The sequence below is a fragment of the Chrysemys picta genome, chromosome 1 (assembly GCF_011386835.1).
Source record: "Chrysemys picta bellii isolate R12L10 chromosome 1, ASM1138683v2, whole genome shotgun sequence".
Classification (NCBI taxonomy): domain Eukaryota; kingdom Metazoa; phylum Chordata; order Testudines; family Emydidae; genus Chrysemys; species Chrysemys picta.
In genome coordinates this window covers 263763141-263785954 of record NC_088791.1, presented here as the reverse complement: position 1 = coordinate 263785954, position 22814 = coordinate 263763141, and the positions used below count along the sequence as shown (strand labels likewise).

The following is a 22814-nucleotide window of genomic DNA, read 5'->3' as shown; positions in this document are numbered from 1 at the left end:
AACAACTCTACTTGATGTGCAGATTGATCTCTGACATGCAGTAACTAAGATGGATTATCAAGCCTTTGAAAGACAGATATTAAAAGTAATTTTATCCTCCATTTGCAATCTTGTAAGCCTTACCTACACAAAGCCTTAAAGAAAATAGCATGTCCAAACTATTGTTATGTGTGCAGGTAACTGGAGAAAAATAATTGGAAAAATGGGGGTGGCTACCTTAGTGGAAGCGAGGCATGTCTGGACTGGTAAATTTAGTCAAAGTCAGAGGTGACTGGGAAGGGAGATCTCTGAACACAAGGAGCTCAGACTTCTCTCTCTCTCTCTGTCTAGGGACAGCATAGGGTTGGAACTCTGACTCTGGCATCAGAGCCAAGACTGCTTTTCTGAACATGTAATTATGTGTTTCTTTTTCTGTTATGTTAGCTGAAACTGCCTTGCCTCGTTTACCTTATACAAAGTGTAAATCTAGATATTTTGAGAGAACCATTTATTTTTGTTCTCACTACATTTTCCTCTCTTTTTTAATCAAACTTGTTCTTATTAGAAATTCTGCTGTATTGTGTGAGGAAGGCTCCCCCCAGTCTATCCTCAAGGAGAAAGGCACCTTAACATAGCTTCTGGGGCCTAAACGAGTGGTGGGCAACCTGCGGGATCAAAGAAGAGACAAGAGGTGCGTAAGGTGACAATGCTACTCTCATACAGAGCCTACTTTCATACAGAGATGTCATTATATGATTGCTAGAGGTTGCATTTCTGGCTTTAAATCAGTGCTGTTATGAGTATGTGGTAAAACAGTTACTGCCATGCTCTTAATTAAAAATCTGCATAAATGCCTCCTGTGCATGTTTGATCACTCCCTCGGCAAACAGCTGTGTTTCATAAAGATTCACAGTAAATGGGACCGGCCCTATGTTGTATACATCCCACTGTCTTTTGAATTTTATTGTATTGTTTTCTTTGTTAATACAAATAAAACAGTTTTCTTACAATTAGGATTAAAGCTATATATGACTATTTTCTTTATTCACAAAAATGCCTAACATTTCTTTTCTCCTCATACAAAAAGTCAGAAACATTTTTTTTCAGTCTAAAAGACATTAATTTCAGATTAAGGAAAACAAACATAAAAAAAGAGAACAAATATATAATATGTATGAGAGGGAAGTACAGTGATTAACTCAAATGTTTGACATCTGAACTGAAATGCAAAACGGTAGCTGCTTCACTGCTGTACTGCAGGGTGATTTATTTAAATGTGTGGCGCAGGAAACAAAAACAAACAAACAAAAACAGTGATAACATCTCCTTTCAGTAACATATTCCCCCAAACAAATCTCCACACAAAACATTTAGTAGGCCACTTTCTATTGATTAAGAAATAATGACTGCTGATAGTATACTATAACAAATGGAATAGGTTCTGCAGTAATAACATGGCAAGCAACCAATTCCAAACTACTCATTTCATTATCAAGATCAGTATTCAGTTTATACACATAAGGGACTCAACCAGTTTAAACTAATACCTGCAGCTGTGCAGCACAGAAACTGCTCTTGATTCTACATAGAAATTATCAGTTTGGAAGAAGTTATTTTAGGCCAGTTGTTGTTTTCTGAGATTGGCTAAAGTTAGATTCACAAGCGCTGCCAAATCTGTGCACTCTACAGTCAAGACTTAATTTTTTTCAGACCAACATTGCATGCCTATTCGGTACATACACTACCATACTACACAACATAAGCAGATGCGTAGCTATTTGTATATATAGTCTCTGATTTGCATACACACAAGCAGTAATGTGCATGTGAAGTAGGCATGCAATTACACATGAACAAATTCAAACACAATTTCATCTTGAACACCAGATCTAATATGGCAATTGGGTTGACATAATAAATTATATGTCTTTGTTTGTTTTTGCTAAGACATTTGGAAGTATTTGGACATAAATATTTATAAAGGAAAACTGAATAACAAAAGTAGGTAGATGGAAGGTAAAGTAGGTAGTGAGGTATATATAACTATGTAACTGTTACAATTTTGTTTTTGATGCACAGTGCTTCTGGGGTCCCTTTAAAGTCAACGGGAGTCTTTCCACTGACCTCAATGGACTTTCAATCAAGCCCTGAAAACACCCATATTAAATCCTTATATGCAATTTCACCTATTTTCTGTAGAAAACATATCTTTTCAAGTGCTAGCAAACATCCTTATTCCTGCTAATGAAAGAAAAAAAAATATCCTTTACTACTGTCTTTAATAGCATTTACGTAAAAATACTGTTTAATTTTCTTCATATATAATGTATTTCTTTCTCCCATTAAACTGCAAAATAAGACTGATTTAAGTCTCAGTGAAGTCTGCAAAACAAGCCAAGTTGCAAGTTCTGTTTTTACCCATTTTTGTATTATCCATGTGTAAAATTTTCAGTTGAGAACATATAGGAAAACATATTGAGTTATGAAAAGTACAATACATTTTGCTCAAACTCTCCCCACACAAACATATAAAGTCACTTTCTTGCTGTTAATAACTATGGAAGATTTCAGTCCAATAAGAATTTTGCCCGAGAAGGTTGGTTTAGAAAAGAGGGCAAAACTCATCCTTGTCACTAACATGGATGATGTAAATATTCTATCCATCTAAACCACAATGTAATAAAGAGATGCTGTAATAAAATATCCCTGGGATGTCTTTTATATTAAGGTGCTTTAACATATTTAATATATCAGTAAACATGTGAAATTATAATTGGTTTGAAAATAACTGGGATTTATAAATATCTCACAGTATTGTCAATTCTCTTGTTATACTCCAAATATCCACAAGCTTTTTTTTTTTTCCTGTAGTAATAAGCTTCATTGCTGTCAGTTACATAGTGTTGGTGTCACTAGGCATAGCTACCAGGTAACTCGGGAGAGTGGAAGGCCAAAAGTGCCGATGAAGCTCCTCTGCTCTGGGCTTACCTGAACCACAGTGACTCCATTTTGTGAACTCTTGCCTACTTCTGTGCTAACTGCTTACATGCTGAAGCAGAAATGTAAGGGTCAGCTTTTCTCTAGCATACAGCTGCTGTTTTGCTCAGACTGCTGTAAACAGGCCTTGCAAGGCCAAAAGATAAGCAGACAAATGGGAACTTTTCTAATTGTAACTGCTACAGAAGGGAGGGGTGAGAGGGGTAAGAGGGAGTAACAGAACAAAGGCTTACGCAGAAACAGCTTGGAATATAAAAGGGAAAATTTTATTTGTATGTGCTGCACTTGATTTGAGACATGCTGGTCTCCTAGTGCCATTTCAGAGCTCTGAAATAAACTTGGCTTGCTTTCTCCCCTCGGTGTCTTTATTGGTGCCAAGCACACCGGGCGACGGACCCGTTTGCCATCTCGGGGCCCAGTTCTGGGCAGGCAACAGTTTTGGCGCCCAACGTGGGGCTCGAGGCTGAAATTTAGCCTTGCCCGGATCCCTCCTGGCGGCCGACGGATTACAGCGACAACCGACGCCCAGCGCGCACCGGTGACTTCATCGGGGGCCTCGGCGGAGACGTGGTTTGCTCGACCCCGGAGGGCACAACGGTGCAACGCACTTGGACAGTGGAGAAGCAGCTGCGGGCGACGGTGGGGAACCGGTCCCATGGATAGGGCGACGGTGCAGAACCGGACCCTTGGATAAGGTAGGAACAGTCCAGTGGGGACTTTATCTGTTGTGACCTGGGGACGCCCAGTGTCTACCTGTTTTGACCTGGGGACGCCCAGAGTCTCCCTATGGGGTAGGAACAGAGTACAGCTGGCAGGGTACAGTGTACACCCTTAGCATGCATTCTGGGGAATTGGGAAGTGTTTGGATCTGACCAGTTGATTAAAAGTAAATTGAAAAGGTTCTGTACAGTTGATTGGCCTCAGTATCAGCTAGAGTGCCGAGAAAGGTGGCCACCGGAAGGATCACTCAATTACAACACGATCCTTCAGTTACTTTTGTTTTGTCAGAGAACAGGTAAATGGAATGAACATCTCTATGTGTATACGTTTATGTTGTTAAGAGATAGGACTGATTTTTTGCATAAGTGCTATTTGACTCCGACAGGCTCGGTAGTAACGGCTGCTAAACCCCAGAATCCTCCCACTGTTGTAATGGCAGAATCGGTGTCCCCTTCGGCTCGTCCACCCCCACAGGCTCCAGAGAGTAGGCCCTTCCCCCCCCCCCCCCCCTCGGTGGGATTGTATTCGTTGATTACTGAGAGTGTGGTAGTCTGTCCAGGAACACAGGATCGTGCAGCCCAGATTGTGTCAGTGTATTCTCATGTTGCTTTTAACCCTGTATGTCCGGCTGCTTTCAGGCAGAGGCAGGGGAGTTCTCAACGAATCTAAGCAGGTTTATTTCAGTCTTTGAAGGGTGTCTGGCTAGCCATAAGCCTGACTGGGATGATTGCAATATACTTATGAGAACCTTGTTGTCTGAAGTGGAGCGGAATCAGGTTATAGCTAAGGCTAGGGAGGAGAAAGCACAGAGAAGGCATTTAAGATTTAAAAGGGAAAGCTATTGGACACCAGAGGTTGTACAGAGTGGAATCCTCAGAAGTGAGTGTGCTCGTCCTGGTTTGTTGCTTTAAAGCTCTGTACAGAAGTTATGTTACTGAAAGGATGTATAATGGCAATGTGTATGTGTTAATGGTTGGAGAAAAGGTGTATGAGTGAAAAGTGGAAGGTTCCTTTGTAAATTAGAAGAAGCCGAGAAAGGGAGAAGGAAAAAGAGCACAGAATGAGTTAACTGAGAGGAAAATATAGCTAGCAGCTCAGTCATGCTGGCCCTATCCAAGGACATTGTTCACAGCCAAGACTTGGCTGACAACCAAGAGAAAGGGGGGCCTGAATGTGACCAAGCAACTGTGAGATCTGCAAGGCATAAGGAAGACAACAGAAGGGTTAACGAGCAGCTTTGCTGGACAGCATTGGCCCGGGGATTTAAAATTCCCCCACTCTGTTTGGACAGGCTCTGGCCAGAGACTTGGAGGAGTGGGACATTGAAGACAAAGCCCTCCTTCTGCAGTATGTAGATGATTTGCTAATTGTTGCTGTGGGTATAATCCCTTGTTTTAGAGCTACTGTGAGTCTCCTGAATTTTATCGGACTCTGAGGATACAGGGTAGTGGACTGTGGGCTAAACCTCTGTATGCATGTGTTAAGGGAGCGAATCATGACCCCTTTCACTGGTCCCCAGAAGCGGACAGGGCATTTCAGCTATTAGGTGCCTGGAAACATCCTGTGGCATACTTCTCTAAGCAACTGGATCAAGTTTCAAAGGGATGGTCAGCCTGATTGAGGGCGGTCGCAGCCACTGCCCTAGTGCTTGAGGAAGCTGAAAAGCTGACACTGGGAGGAACTGTGCAAGTGTATGTTCCCCATATGGTTCAAGCCCTGCTGGATACTAAGGGTGGTCTTTGGCTCACACAGGCTCGGGTTGCTCGGTACCAGGCGAAGCTGTTAGAGAATCCTGAAGTCACCCTGCAGATCTGTCCCTCCCTTAATCCAGCGACCCTGCTACCAGAGACAGAAAAGCAGGAACATGACTGTCGGGAAATCATAGATGCCCACTACTGTAGCCGCCCAGATTTAAAGATCAGCCACTCCCAAATGCTGACTTGGAATGGTATACAGATGGAAGTAGTACTGTGGTGGATGGGCAAAGGAGGGCGGGTTATGCTGTTGTGTCTCTTCATGATACTGTGGAAGCTGAAAGTTTACCGGCAGGGACATCTGCCCAACTTGCTGAACTAGTGGCCCTGACTCGTGCACTCGAGCTGGCAAAAGACAAACGGGTTAATATCTTTACTGACTCAAAGTATGCTTTTGGGGTATTGCATGCTCATGCTGGTTTGTGGAAGCAAAGGGGAATGCTAACAGCCCAAGGTTCTCCGGTTAAGCATGGGTCTCAAATTCTCCGGCTGTTAGAAGCGGTACAACTCCCCTCAGTAGTAGCAGTGGTACATTGCAAAGCCCATCAAAGGGAAGATCAAGATGTAACCAAGGGCAATGCCAGAGCAGACAGGGAAGCCAAGTGTGCTGCTACCCTGAAGTCACCAACAGAGGAGAATGTCCAAATGCATGCCCTTATCCCATCAGTGGGTGAGCTTGCAGCCCCTCAGTACTCCCATGATGACAGAAACCTGGCTGACAGTCTCAGTCTCCAGGAAAAGGAGGGATGGCTTTATTCCACAGAGGGAAAAATCCTCCTGCCCAAGGGCCTAATTCAACCAGTGTTGCAGAAACTGCATCAAACCACACATGCAGGCAGAGAGGCTCTTACCCAGCTTATGAATAAATATTTTCTAACCTCTAGACTTAAACCCCTAGCATCACAGGTACAAGCTGAATGTTTAAGCTACCAAAAGAACAACCCTCGACCAGGAGTAGCAGTGTTACCAGCCACCCTGGAACCTACCCCAGGCCCAGGATTGGTGTGGCAAATAGACTTTACTGAGTTTCCCAGGACCCAAGGGTACAGGTACCTCCTCGTCTTGGTGGATCGATTCAGTGGATGGCCTGAGGCCTTCCCATGTTGCAACAACACTGCCAAGACAGTGGCTCTTAAGTTTGTCAAGGAGATCATTCCTCGCTTCGGCCTCCCCCAGTGGATGGAATCTGATAACAGAACACACTTCACATCTCAAGTAGTTCAAAAGATATCAAGTGCTCTGCAAATCCCCTGGAAGCTCCACACACCCTGGCGACCACAAGCCAGTGGAGTAGTGTAACGCACAAATCAGACACTCAAGCGACACCTCTCAAAGGTCTGTCAGGAGGCCTCTCTTAGGTGGCCTGATGCTTTGCCCCTTGTGTTACTCCGCATTCGTGCTCTCCCCAAGGGTAGGTTAGGGTTTAGTCCCTTCGAGATTATGTTTGAAAGAGCATGGCCTATGAATGGTACCCCGGTTCTGGCAGGGGAGTGGGAGATGGGGTATGGTTTCTTGTCTCAGTACATGTGCTCTCTGTCTGCTGTTCTTTCTTCTCTTCACAGGTATACCAAAGATTCACAGCCTCTTCTGCTGGATACCCCGGGTCCACTCCTTGCAGCCTGATGACTCCGTTCTCGTGCGGACCTGGAAGGACGAGCCTCTCCAAGAGAAGTGGGAAGGGACCCCACATCATCCTGCTTGTTTCCCACACAGCGACAAAGGTCGAAGGACACAAGAACTGGTTTCATCACTCTCGACTGAAAGCAGTACCCGCTCCTGAACAGTGGACTGTCCAGCCTGCGGAGAAAGCTTCCAGCGACGATTTGGGACTTAAGCTGTTATTCAAAAGACAGTAAGGGTCATTGGGAATGCCTGGTGATCTTTCTGAACAGCCACAGCATACTCCCCGCGAGAACCCTGAGCATTGGCTTTTGCCAATGATACCCTGGCCATAGAGAAACGCATAAGTTCTGAGCTGTACCAGCTTCGACTGCTGGCTTTGCAGAACCGCCAGGCCCTAGATTATGTGTTAGCTTCATGAGGCGATGTATGTGCCCTTATTGGAGAAGAATGTTGTACCTATGTCCCAGAGTTTTCACAGGATATTAACAAGCATATCTTGTTAGCTAAACAGGCCTTGAACCAGTGGAAGGCCCAGGAAGGGGAACCCACTATTTTGGATTCCCTTTGGGGTTGGCTACCTGGTTTAGGAGAACTAGGGGATATGGGGGAAGCATTGTTCGCATCTTGTTCATAAGTGTTGTGATATGTTTTGTCCTTTTCCTTTTGCTCATTTGCTGTAAAGTGCTCACCTTCCATTCCACAAAAGTTACCTTATATTCTCTCATTGATAATCCTGATTGCATGGAGCTTAATCGCATTTTGTCTTTAGAGTATGAGAAAACTCTGACAAAGGTTTGTTGAGTGTTCTCAAAGGAGGGATTGTTGGTGTCACTAGGCATAGCTACCAGGTAACCCGGGAGAGTGGAAGGCCAAAAGTGCCGATGAAGCTCCTCTGCTCTGGGCTTACCTGAACCACAGTGACTCCATTTTGTGAACTCTCGCCTATTTCTGTGCTAACTGCTTACATGCTGAAGCAGAAATGTAAGGGTCAGCTTTTCTCTAGCATACAGCTGCTGTTTTGCTCAGACTGCTGTAAACAGGCCTTGCAAGGCCAAAAGATAAGCAGACAAATGGGAACTTTTCTAATTGTAACTGCTACAGAAGGGAGGGGTGAGAGGGGTAAGAGGGAGTAACAGAACAAAGGCTTACGCAGAAACAGCTTGGAATATAAAAGGGAAAATTTTATTTGTATGTGCTGCACTTGATTTGAGACATGCTGGTCTCCTAGTGCCATTTCAGAGCTCTGAAATAAACTTGGCTTGCTTTCTCCCCTCGGTGTCTTTATTGGTGCCAAGCACACCGGGCGATGGACCCCTGTTTGCCATCTCGGGGCTCAGTTCTGGGCAGGCAACAATAGGGATGAGCATACAACTATTCTTTAAAGACTGTGTGATTTATTCATGTGTATATGTGTATGTGTGTGTGTATACACACAAAAATACACACACACACAATAGTTAAAATTGATACTAGCTGATTCTGTAAAATCCACTTGCTTACTTGTATTGCCTTGAAAATTTCTGTCCTTTTTCAGGGCTCTGGGTTACAGGTCGGGATCTTTTTAACACTGCATTTCTGCAGCTCCCCTAAAAATATCAAGTCATCAAAATGTTACAGTTCTTACAACTATTTTTTTCACACCTGAAGCTCAAACTAGAGCTCTGGTCCTTCCCAAACTGTATCATCCATTCAGAATGTATCTCATAAGAAGAAAGCAATGGCCATGCTGATTCATAACAATGGTTCATCTAGACCAGTATCAGATGCTTCAGAGGGAATGAGGAGAACAGAGCAATTATCAAGTCATCCATCCCCTATCATCCGTTCACAGCTTCTGCTAATTGCAGGCTTAGGGACACCCGGACATGGGGTGGCATTCCTGACTATCTTGGCTAATAGCCATTAACCCAGTTATACTTTTGGCCTTCACTCCATCCCCTGGTAATGAGTTCTACAGGATAACAGTGTGTTGCATGAAGAAGTACTTCCTTTTGTTTGTTTTAAATCTGCTGCCTATTAATATCATAGGTTGAGCCCTAGTTCTTGTGTTATGTGAAGGGGTAAATAACATTTTTCTTTTCACTTTTTCCATATATTTGATGTTTGTATAGACTTCTCTCATATTCCCTCTAGTCATCTTTTTTCTAAGATGATGTCATATCTGAGTAATGGGCAGCCAGACCTAGTTGTCAGAGCCAGAGTCCACAGTCATAAGATAGGAGGCAAGAATCAGTTTAGCTGGGTTTAGATACTGAGAGATCAGAACCACAAGTTGGGAACCAGAGTAAGGCATTTCAGCATACCACAGAGTCAGAGGCAGAAGACAAACTGTAGGTCAGGAACCACAATCAAACGCCGGGAGTCAAGCCAAGTAAAGGTGCCAGGAAGTCTGAGAGCGGAAGCTGGAGTGGGAGTACGGCAGAGCCCAGTTATTCCAGTTCCTGCTGCTGGTTTAAGTATGGCCAGGGGCCAATCAGGTGCTGTGGAACTCCATCAATAGGAATTCAGGGGCAGAGCCTCAAACTGGGGCTGGGCTTCATAGGTCCTAATAGGAAGTTGTCAGCAAGCTGCCAGACCGAAGTTTGAGCCCGATGAGTCATGAGAAATTAACAGTCCCATTTGTTTTATCTAAACAAGTGCTTTTTGGTTGAAGTTTTTGGGGAATCTCTACTCAGGTTAACAAAGGCTAGTACATATCATTTCCTTTGATGGAATGATATACTATTAATAAACTTGCATTGTTCAATAATGTGCCCGACAGCACAAAATGCACATTTCTTGAGGTGCAAGGCTGGTGCTAAGAATTTGCGGGTCTCAACCTGTATTTGATTCATGACTGGCTGGAAATGCATTCATGTAACTTAACTGGGAGTGACTTTACATGCTAATGGCTGTGTGTGAGCAAAGCCCGGAGAGGCTGCTTCTCACTAGCAAAGCGGTATAAAAGGCACCCTGGACTGGAAAGTTAAAGGGATACAGCAGTTCAACAGTCTTGATTGTACTCTCATATCTATATCTAAACTTCTTCTAAAGATTACATTATTATCTCTGTTATTAAAAATGTGTGGCATGTCACTGACTGATTGACACATACACTCTATTTATTTCCTTGTTCCTGTTAACCTAGACTCTTGAAATTTTATGCACTCATTCATTATGGATCAATGAGTATAAAAAAGATACTAAGATATATCAAAATTGAAATTTGGTCTTTCCAGTCCAGACCAGTAAAAGGCCTTTAGTACCTTTATGGGATTTCAACAGTTCTATTGACCTTATATACACACTAAGAGTAATCATGATTTTTTGTGTTCAGATTTAATAATGATAATATTAATAGCATGTGATTAAGATAGCTGGCTCATTTGAAATTTATTTGATCAGGGATTAGATAATCAAAGATTAATACAGCATGATACAGAAAGGAATACATAAATTACTAATCTTATCACTGGAGAAGTGGCAACAGCTTGATCCACTTCTGTCTTAATTCCCAAAAAATTCTTTCCTTATACAGGGCTTGAGACAATGAAATTCCTTTTCCATGATTACTCTAACTATGAGTTCTGTCTTAGGTGTCTCAATTTACCTAATCAATAAGCTAAAGACATCTGAGACCAATCCATTATTACCAAGATCACCTGTGACAATAAGTGGGACTTAGTACTAACATCAATCAATGGTTCATTATTTTATTAATCACTGAACACATTTGATAAAAAAAAAATTACTTGTCAAACTCCAGTCGTCCCTCTCTAGACATGTGGACACAATTCTTAATGGATCAACAGGGTCAGAGTAAAATATCATACACATTCCATTAATGATTACATATATTCTGTCATTTGGTCACCCACTATGGTTCAACCTAACTACAAATAGCTTTTCATTTTGATCGGTATAGAGCAATAGATTTGTAGATACAAAAGACTTATTCATAAATAGCATGTTGGTTCATGTAGATGTAGAATTTTGTTATCTACTAACAATATGCAAAAATATGTTGATTTCTTCTGTGAGATGCTGATGTTGGGTCTGAGGCTTACAGTTTGAAGGTCCATCATTCTATTTATTGGATTTTTTGCCAAATACATTTCTATACAAGTGTGAGCACAAACTATTTTGTTTTCAGTTTCAGACTTACTAAGAAACTGCCAAGACACATATTTTCTCATGTGAAGCTATACAGTATTTAGCACTAAGGCATGTTCAGCCTGGGCTGATTTCAGAGTACAAGTAAAAAAAAAAATAGTGATGTAATGAAGCCATCCCTTTCCCATGCACTCCGGTTAGTATAATACTGCCACAACCCGTTTTAGTCACAAGCAATAAATGTTCTCATGATTGTAAGGTAACAGCAGTCAATCCATAGTTAAAATTGCAATTGAATTGTAATAAGAGCAATTTTGGTTCCACTTCTGAAGTCCACAAGTAAGGCCATGTCAGTCTTGTTTAGTGAGGTCTTGATCTAATGTAGAAATTATCTTTAAAAGCGTGATTTGATTTTGACAAGGTGTACCTGAATGATCATACCATAAAATAGGTACTCATAAGAGTTCAAAAAGTGTTGTTGTTTTTCATCTAGGGATATATGTACCACACTGTAGCAGTAAAAGAGAAAGCAGGAAAGAAAGAAAGAAAGCTCTATTTACTGGATTCATCTAATTCATATCACTATTTAGGTGGTTAAATCACTATTTAGGTGGTTAAAATCTAATTTTTAAATTTTTTATATTTTTCAATTTGTAACATTGCTGTGGGTTACGTTTCCAGTGAATTTAAAAACATTTACCAAATTTCTGCTGAAAAGTTCAGCTTTATTTTTTTTTTAAGAAACTTTCAATTAAAAAAGAGAGAGGGAGAGAGAGAGAGAAAATTTGTCTAGCATAAGGCATGAGAGGGAAATGTGAGGAAGGGGCACTAGCCTCTTAGGCTCAGGTACAGAAATGTACTGAGCACATGTTTAACTTTAAGCATGTGAGAAGCCTTAAGGAATTGGGGCCCTAATTGTTGTGGATGGGGGGAGCAGCAATCAAGCATTTAAAGGTCCAAGAGAGCAATTTAGCAATAGATTGGTGAGCTAGTCAGGAGGCATTCAGTCACTATTAGCCAAGACCAGTTGACAAGGACTCATGATCTGGCCAACTGGGTTTTGGAATAGTTGTCACAAAGAAGTAGGACTTTGGTGATTATAAATACTACATATAGCCTCAGCACAGGTAGCCTAGCAGGGAAAAGTTTATCATAAAAGCTATTTCAGCAAATAACCAGTAAACATAGAATACTGAAAGAAAAACTGCTTTTCTAGGCATAAAGATACCTTAAGAATATATCAATATAAAATACAGTAAAGCATTTTCTGGGCAAAATGCTCAGATACAGGAAGGTGGCAAAAATGCCAGAATATAAAAATGATCAGTAATGATGTCTGGAAAAAAAAGGGAGCACTGAAAATATGTGTGTGGGAGGGGAAGAGGGAGGGGCCATTCCCCTCTGTGGCACACAAGGCACAGAAATGTCTCCTGATATTCATTATATGAAGTAAAAGTTAAACAAATTAAGAAACAAAAGAACTGAAAGAAGGTTTAAAAGTAAAACAAGATCAAAACAGGGAAATAGAAAAGCAAGTAGAAGATGTAATGATGGCCAAAAATAATAAGGAAGCTCATGAGTGAAAAGGTAACAGATAACCTGCCTAATTAATTGTTTAATTCTTTGAACTTTTTTTTGTTTCCTTAATACAGTCCTTAATATTGTCTTCATAATTTTAAAGCTCTTAATAACTCATCTTGTATATTTATAAATACTATTTTAGCACACTTTTTAAATGTAAGCTTGTCCCATATGTTTGTGACATTACCCAGGGTACACTCTGGACCACTGAACAGGGGTATCCCCTTAATTCTCTAGCTTGGGGTACCTTTTACACTGCTTTGCTGTCAGAACATCCACACCTGGTTTGCTCACATAGCCTTCAGCATGCAAATTCACTTCTAGCAAAATACATGAGTGCTCTGACCAGTCACTCATGAATTACATGCCAGGCAACACTTACAGATTCTTAGTCCCAGCCTTGTTCTCCCAGAAGCTTGCATCTTGTACTGTCCAGCATGCTACTGAACAGTGCCAGCTCATAGAAAGTCCATCATTTCATCAAAAGAAAATGATATATGCACCTGCCCTGTCTATTCCAAATGAAGTTTCCCACACACTTTAATCCAAACACATTGGTTAAGATAAAACAATAAGATATGTTTATTAACTAGAGAAAGATAGATAGATATTAAGTGATTAAAAACATTGATGCATAAAAGTAGGGATTGGTTACAAAAGAACATAAAAGAATAATATGCAAGCTAATACTTAATTTAAGAAGCTAAGTGAACTTAAAAGCAAAGGTTTTCCTTACTATACACTATAGTAAATTTCACAGGCTGCATCTCCTTTCAGCCTGTGATCACCACCCTTAATTTAGTTCTTCTAGAGTTGATGTCATGAGAAGAGAGATGGGAGGAAGAGAGGTAAATTGGAGGCCACCACCTCTCATTCTTATATCACCCTCCCCTCTTTGAGGATTGCCCACAGTTGGGGTATAAACAACACATAGTCTCTTGTGGACATGAAGGTTGAACCACCCTTGTTATGAAAAGTAAATGTCTTGTTTACACCTTCTCCTCTATTGGAGTATGGAAGCTTAAAGGAGGTGGTCACCTTTAATACCTGTCTGGAGTGCTAGTATATCTTTGTCTCTGAAACTGATTTTGGCCTGCCTTTCTAACTCTGGAATATGTTACAGCAATGTTATACAGCAGAAACTTATAACTTTACATACAACATTGATACACATATTTTACCATGAGAATAATGTTCAGCAGATTATGAGTTTTCAAATGATACCCCATAAGGCATACTTTGTACAACATTTATCATAGTCTTGTAAAACTGGTTACCATAATAGTTTAGACTGTCACAATGCTATGTATGTTGTCCTATGTTTTTGCATGTTCTGTGTATAACGTGACTACTTTTTTGTTTTAACTTTGTTTTATTGGTTATGCAACAAAAATCAATTCTATCTATCTATCTATCTATCTATCTATCTATCTATCTATCACCCTATTTTAATATTATGTATGGATAAAAACTGTCATACTGCCAATTTCATTTTTTGTGCTAAGATCAAAAAGCCCTTAGTTATAAATATATAATTCAACTGCAAACAAAAATATAAATCAAAAACCTTGAAATGAAAAATAAAAGAAAAATGTAGGGGAAAGACCTCAGTATTAATACAAAAATAATATTAATATGCTCAACATTTTTAGGTTGTTAAAAACTGGCTTGTATCTTTATTAAATATTAAAATATATTATAAGTTATAGCCAAAATGTGTTTTAATATAACTATATATCTAACTATATCTATCTATCTATTTATCTATATTGTGTTTGGTGATGTTACAAAATGTTAAAGCTGATCAAACACATTTTAATAGGTGTTTCTGTTAAGTCCATCATTTTTAGCATCTAGGTGAGTTCTTTCCTGAACCCCTACTTCTAGCCTTCAACCAACCTCTCCAAGCTCAGCATCAGACGCAAGCTCCTTATAGAGGAAGACATACCAACTCAAAGCAGCACCAAACTCTGCCAAAGCAGCAGATGCAAAACCTGCAAATATGTATTTTGCTTGCACAATGATCTACATCCTCCACAACACACCTTTCAAGATCCAGGGATCCTACACATGCTTATCACAACATGTGATGTACCTTATGAAGGGCATTGGATACCCCAACAGCAACTATGTGAGTGAAAGCAGACAATCACTTTGCTCTTGAATGAACTCACATAGGAAAATGATAAGAGACAAAATCATCCTATCAGCTCTGGGTGAACACTATTCACAAAACGATCACTCTATAACCGACTATCAGTCCTCGTCCTCAAAGGAAACCTGCACAACACTTTCAAAGGACAAGCCTCGGAGGTTAAATTCATAACTCTGGTAGACACTAAAAATAATAGACTGAACAGAGACACTGGTTTTATGGTTTATTAAAAAAAATTGAACCCACTAATCCCCTCTTTTTGTCCTATGACTTCAGAGATGTTAATGGGCCACTCTACTCTGAATGATCACTTAGAATATGTGCTATCTACTCAAGATATAAATAAACAACCTATTTCCATCTTCCATTTAGCTGTGTTGTTCTGAATACCTTTCCCAAATCTGCAAAACTGTGTGGCTTGAAAGCTTTGCTCTCTCAACAACAGAAGTTGGTCCAATAAAAGATATTACCTCACCGACCTTGTCCTTCTAATATACTGGGACCAACATGGCTACATATACAGTACATGTAATAACATTGTATCAAAAAGGTGCACAAGGCCCAATTGCTGTACAAGTCGACATTGCTAAACTGTTTAACCAAACACAAGTAAATATGAACAAATGAATTAATTGATAGCAGAAATTAATTAAAAAAGCAAGGAAAATTGCAGAGAAATGTGCACTTCTTATTTGATTTATTTGTTTACTGTAAACGGTTCATTCAGAATATTGGAAAGGGGAAATTGTCTAATCTTATTAATGATAAACAATTAGCTAAATGGTATTGTCCTCAGTATGTAACAGAGACTGTTGTAAATTGGCAATACGTCAAATTGTGTAGGCAAATTCCAGTAAGCACAATTTGTAATTTAGTGTCAGTGACACAACATACTAGCAGAAGTACATATTATTCAAAACAATCATTCTTAGTTTTGTGTTCCACGTACATTTCTTTTATTGATCTTACTGATATTGATCCTGACATTGCAATATTTGATAAGGTGGCTCTTGTCCGGTCAGGAGGTTACCTGGAAGATAGAATTTACAAAGATCTACCTCAGTTGCTGATGTATCACTCAGCAATGCAAACCTGGAGGGCACCACACACGGCTTGTTATTTTGTTAAAGGATATCAATACATCTGTAAATGCAATTTTTTTTTCATGGTCACTCCAATATGTGTCCATACCCATCTGGGGCAATACAATGAGATTAAAAAAAAAAAAGCTGTTCCATGTCCGGTGAAGTTTAGCAAGTGTGATGATCATTGCTAAGCGTAACCTATAGTATGGGTATGCGATAATGTGTAGTAACTAATTGTAAGATTTTTTTTTATGGAAACCTGGTTTGTAATGTTACTATTCTACATCTCTGTTCCATAATAATGCCTATTCCAGTTTTTCAAAATGAACCCATGATTTACAGTAAGCCACAAAATCATGCCAGTTTATAACATCCATAAGAATGTACAAACCTCAACTTTAAAAGCATTACTAGATCAAAAAGACATGCACATTATTCAGTTTAGCAATGACATGAACAAAGCAGAATAAGCCCTGAATAATCTTATCATGATGGCAATCTTCAAATAGTAACGTCTCATACTTGGATACAATTTGCATTTAAATCTTTGCTTGTATTATACCAGTTTTAAGTTGCTTTTGCAGTTTGCTAAAATAGTATAGATCTCACATAAACTCGTACTTCCACTTTATATATCAATATGGCAAAGGTCTGCCCTGATATGACAATAATCACAGCACCAAGTAGAGAACTGTTAGCCAAGGCTAGTATTCACCACATGAATGGTTTTCATGAGCACCTTATTAATATAATATACATTATATATAAATGTGAGGAACTTATGTTAACTGAATGCATTATGCTCTTCCTACAATTCTGTTCAGCCATTTCAAGTATCCCACAACACTTTGTACAGCTGAACTCAGCTTTGGCATTAGAAACTAGGAAGCTTGTCAAATCCAATATACATTTTGTGTCCTAGAACACTTTGGGATGTACCTCTATGCCAACTGGTTTGGAATGTGGTATCCAAAACAGAGATAAGGAAACGTAAAGAACACCTACTGTATAAAATGAAAATGCTATAAGATAAGATTGTGTCTTGAACAAAAGGGTATCTGTAAGAGTTCTCCTTTTGATATTTTACTACTTGTTTTGGCAATAAGTTAGCTAAGCTTCATTATTTGTTCTCTTGAACATTTTTAATATTGAATGACAAGTATAGTTAAAAGTAGTTGGCTTTAAATTTAGCAATACAGAGTTAGAGGAGGAAAAGTCAGGTGTCAGAAAGCCCCAGTGCTTTTCTCCCTTATCCACTTGATGAATTCTTGTGGCTCTCAGCTAAGGGGCTCTCTGCGCTGATGAGCCACAGGAAGTCTCGGAGTGGTCTTATATTCCCTTCTGTCTACTTCTACTACACTGCTGCACTGCTCCTGAGTCCCACCCTCCCAAACCTGGATTTCTCTGCTAGCACCCAATTCCTCCAGCAACCCCTTCATTCCCTCATGCCCATTGACTTCCTGTCTCTATTCCCAAAGCTCACCCTTGGGAAATGGGTATATTGGAAACACTAACAGTGATGGTGATATCTGCCGAAAGATAAACACGCTCCTCTCTATAAAGCATCTTCATACCTCTCTTCAGAGTACAGGCTCAGTGGTTAGTTAACAGGGATGGCCCACAACATTTTGGCACCTGAGGCAGGGAGCTCAAATGATGCCCCCATGCCCCTTCGCTTGGGCCAAAACTTTGAAAGGTCTCAATTCTGCTTTCTTCCTGTTCTACTCCTCTCATGGTACTGCTCTGTTACCTATCCCAATAAAGGAGAACTAACAACTTTAAATGCCTTGTTCAAAAATGTTAAGTAACACTTAACTTTCAAATGCCTGAACAGAAAATGTAACTTTTCTTGTCTGCATGGTAAACACTGACATTTTTATCTGTTTGAATAATCAAAGTGGTGCTTTCTGTGCCTTCTTGATTGCAAAGATTTGAACTGCTTCCTGCTGAAGGTCCACAGTCTGGGCCAGCTCATGCTCTATAGAGATGGTTGCAAGGCTGACCAGCCTCTCCTGTGTCATTGTGGAGCGTAGATGTGTTTTTATTAAATTCAGCTTAGAGAAGCTGCGTTCTCCACTGGCAACTGTTAAAGGAAGTGTTAGAAGTGTGCGCAGAGCAACAAAAGCATTTGAAAGAGGGTGGTCATCTTATGTGTGCACATATATTCCAGAACAGCCTTTGGAGTTGATCCTGCTGAAATGTATCTTGAAAGGGCTTTCAGTTCATCACCTAAATCACTTGCATTAATATCGCGCATGTCATCATGTGTCAACACTGTCTCTAGTGCCCTGCATTGCTGATGTAGGTCTTCTTCAGGTATAGTGAGGAGTTTTGGAATATCATGCACCATCCCAAATATATTGCTGTGTTCCTTGAGCTGCATGAAATTTTCAACTGACAGTATTGCACAATCTAGCTCCTGGTTAAAGAATTCAACTTTGAATTGTTGTTTGGGTTCTCTTATGGGATTATCCCGTGCCCCATAATCAAAAGGTCTTCTTCTTCGGTGACTCTTGTATTCTTGAATGGGTGGGAAAATAGCTTCAGTGTGAAGTTCCTCTGCCAACTTCTGTGCACTCTTCAGAATGTTTTGAAATCCCTCATCTGACCAGTAAGACTGTAGGTATGACTTTGCTTTGTCCAGTTGTTCCATTGCTCCAGATATATTAAGGTCAACACCTTGGAGTCTCTTGCTTACAACATTTATTTCAAACAGTATGTCATGCCACAACACTAAGCCACACAGAAATTTGAAGTTATGTATGTTTCTGGTGATTTCATTTCCCTCTGCCACTTTTCTCCCACAAATAGTTCCTGTCATAGCATTATCCTCCATAATGGCAATTATGGCATCATCTATCTTCCCAATTTGTGCCACTTTCCCACTCAGTGGTTTCAGTGTCAGAGAGAATGTTCCCAGATGTTGCTTTAAAATTTGCCATTGATGAGTCGACGCAGAGAAAAATACATAGATGCTTTGAATTACATTAAAAAATTCAGCAGCCTCACTAGAAGCCGATGCTGCATCACTGGCCACCAAGTTCCATGAATGAGAACTGCATGGGAGAAAAAAGCTTGAGGGTTTCACTCTCGGATCATCTTGGCACCATTATCGTAGCCCTGACCTCTCATGTCAGCTATCGCAATTCCCATATCTTCCAGCTTTTTAAAAAGCACATTTGGCCTACCAGTTCATGTATCAATGTCAATAAATTCTAGAGAATGCTCTCTGACAGTCACCATTGCAGGGACATTTTCACTAAGTTCTGTTGTTGTTACAAAATGCACCATTAAAGTCATTTGTTCCGTCTAGCTGATGTCAGTTGTGCAGTCCAGAATAACAGAGTAATAACTTGCTAACTTCAGATCTGCCACAATCTTCTGTTTGACATTTGTTGCCAATAACTGTATGATCACATTTTGAATCATTTTTCCAAGGTAGTGTTGTGTGTACATTTCTTGGATGGTGACTCTTCTTAGATGCTCCTGGAGTACAGCATCAAACTCAGTCATCAGCTCCACAATTTGAAGGAAGTTTCCATTGTTTGGCACATACAGCTGATCTGAAGTGCCACACAGTGCTAGGTTTTGGGAAGCAAGCATTCTCACAATGGCAATGAGCCTTTTCAGAACATTTTGCCAGTAAAGATACTCTGATGCAAACTTCTCTTGATGCTGATCATCTATGGTGGCCTTTACCCTTAGTCTCATCTCAAGCTCTTTCCACCTATGGAATGATCTCTGGTGATTTGCTGCCTTCTCATGGCATGCCAGATTTTTCTAGTCCTTTGTTCCTGTAGAACCCAATGTGGCTGGAACATTAGACTGAAACAGTTTGCAACAAAAACAGTATGCAGCATTCTGGGTTTTTCAGTACATAAGCCATGTCCTCTCCACTTCGTCACCATTGGGGATTTCATGCCAGGAATGTGTTGGATGGAAACTTCTCTTTTCATTGTCTTTGGGGAACATGAAGTTTTTCACTTGCTGCAGCCCATGCAGTACAAGGAAGTCCCTCAGGTTACTGCTCAAGTGGGTCCACAGTCCTGGATCATCTAGACATAAGGAACTAAATTCAGCAGCAGCTGTTTCTTGCGCCTCCACCACACTCTTCTCTGATCTACACTTTTCTTCAGGAATGTGCATGGTTACATCCATTTGAGATGGAGATATGGATGCTGCAGTAGCTGCCAGGTCACCTGCACTCTGACTAACTGGAAGATCAGGCATCTCCTCACCACTCACATCCTCACTGGGGCGGGAAGGCTCACCATGAATATTTGTGTCTATGTATCTCAGGAGAGTTCTTTCCTGCTTAGATAGAAAAGCTTCCTTTGCTTTCTTTCTTTTTCTGAATGCTGCCCCAAAGGGCGTTTTCTTCTTTCACTCATGACTGCTGTTTTGTGCCAACTATACAGGGTCTCAACACTCAATTGAAGGGGACAAATAAGCAGGCTGGAAGCAGGGCCTGAGTGAGGGAAGATATCAGCGTCTTAAGGTCTAACTGGCTCCTACTACTTCAGTTGACTGCCTGTTCTCCTCAAGTGGGTTTAGGGAAGCAGCAGGAAACAGGAAGCTCCCTCAGAAGCTGGTGTTAATTAGTCCAGGCTCCTGGGTGCTAGAGAGGTACATAAGAGGCTCCTCCTCCTCTCTCTCCCTGCAGCTCCTGCTGCTTTCTGTTATTCCCTCTCATCTTTTCTCCTGCCTGCCTGTTATGTCTCTTGTGCCCTCCTTCCTCCAGCACAGCACTCCACCATCTCTGTGCATCTAGAGCAGAGAGAACACATATGCCCCAGCAGCAGACACAATTTTCTACACTCTGGGTCCTAGTGGCACCCACCCCACAGTCTGGCACCTGAGGTGGCCGCCTCAGGTGGCCTCATGGTAAGGCCAACCCTGTTAGTTAAGTCCCTAGATGGAGTTTCTTCATTATTTGTTTCCATTTAAAACATTCTTCCTATGTTATTCTTACATTTTTATTTTAATTAAAGTTCACATTAATGTCAATATGATATTATATTTGTGTTTATTACTTTATATATGATAGTACCCACCGTGTAATAAGCATTCGCTAGACAAGCAAGATGTTATGCCCCAAGGAAATTACAATGTAGGGGGCTAACATCATATCAGTTATTTTAATCAAAATGTCACTTCTGTTTTTCAATGAAATTTCTTTTTCATAGAAATTCCTTTTTCATTAACATTTTTCAATCAGCTCCAAAGAGCGTTATCAGTAATGTATGCCAAATCAATAGGAATGACATTTTAAGGTTGGTTTGTGTCTATTAAAACACTGCAAACAGCTAATTTACTACATACACACACACATTCTTTGACTACTCTAAAATGTAAAGATGTCTTGCTGATGTAGTGCTGCTGGAGCTGTAGGGTGGAGATCTTTTAATGGCATTAAAGCCTTATAGTAATTGATTTTATCAGCAGTAGAGTGTGGCAGATAACAGAATACTAGTTATACTAGTTACATTTTTTCTCACAGTGTTTATATTCATGATAATTCTGGGTGTTGAACTGTAAACTATCTCAGAGGCAAGAGAGTCAAAGGTCAGTAGCTCTCAACCTTTCCAGACTACTGTACCCCTTTCATGAGTCTGATTTATCTTGCGTACCCCCAAGTTTCACCTCACCTAAAAACTGCTGGCTTAAAAAATCAGACATAACAATACAGAAGTGTCATAGCACACTAATACTGAAAAATTGCTTACTTTCTCATTTACCATCGTATAATTATGAAATAAATCAATTTGCACATAAATATTTTACTTACATTTCAGTGTATAGTATATAGAATAGTATAAACAAGTCATTATCTGTATGAAATTGTGGTTTGTACTTACCTCGCTAGTATTTCTTATGTGGCCTGTTGTAAAACTAGGCAAATACCTAGATGAGTTGATGTAACCCCTGGAAGACTTCTGCATACCCACAAGGGTACGTGTACCCCTGGATGTGAACCAGTGTCATAGGTTAACCAGACTAAACCATTGCAAAATAGTCATGCAGTTTCAGCGCTTATAATTCAAATACCCTTATTATTATCCAAAGTAAGATATTAGTAGAACTCTGTGTGGGTTTTAAAACTTCAGGCACAAATACCCTAACTAGTGCATCCACATTTATATTTTGAGATTTAAATAAATGGCCTAATTTTCAAATGTGCTTAGCACCAGCAATTTCCACTGAAGTCAGTTTAGGCTTTAGCATTCTACTCAGTATTTTCTGTTTTCTATGGGCAAATCTGCAATCTTTACTCATGAGGAATAATAAGTAGTTCATGTGATTTCAATGGGGAATATTTGTTGAGCAACATACAGCTCACCCAAAATAAAGGTTACAGAGTCTGGCTATAAATGATGATTTTCTTAAACAACTGCCTCGTGTAATAGTTATAGGTCTGCTTGCATCTATGCCTCTTTCTGATGACTCTGAATGCACCACCTCAGGTGTTACGTCTTATTCACTTAGCTGTCTTGGGATCGAATTTTGCAGTTCTCCCACTCTTAGGCCTGGTCTACACTAGGAGGTTATGTCGAATTTAGCAACATTAAATCGAATTAACCCTGCACCCGTCCCCACAACGAAGCTATTTAGTTCGACATAGAGGTCTCTTTAAATCGATTTCTGTACTCCTTCCCGACGAGGGGAGTAGCACTAAATTCGACATGGCCATGTCGAATTATGGTAGGTGTGGATGGAATTTGACGCTAATAGCTCCGGAAGCTGTCCCACAGTGCACCACTCTGTTGACGCTCTGGACAGCAGTCCAAGCTCGGATGCTCTGACCAGCCACACAGGAAAAGCCCCAGG

The 22814-nt window shown here is 40.4% G+C and overlaps 1 long non-coding RNA gene across 1 annotated transcript; it reads left to right on the top strand.

The window, feature by feature from the left end:
• The first annotated feature begins 2880 nt into the window (after positions 1-2880).
• LOC135980831 (uncharacterized) lies at positions 2881-8342 on the top strand. Its single transcript, XR_010597733.1, has 2 exons — positions 2881-3671; positions 7013-8342. It is a non-coding gene; the product is annotated as an uncharacterized LOC135980831 (long non-coding RNA).
• Positions 8343-22814: the final 14472 nt, after the last annotated feature.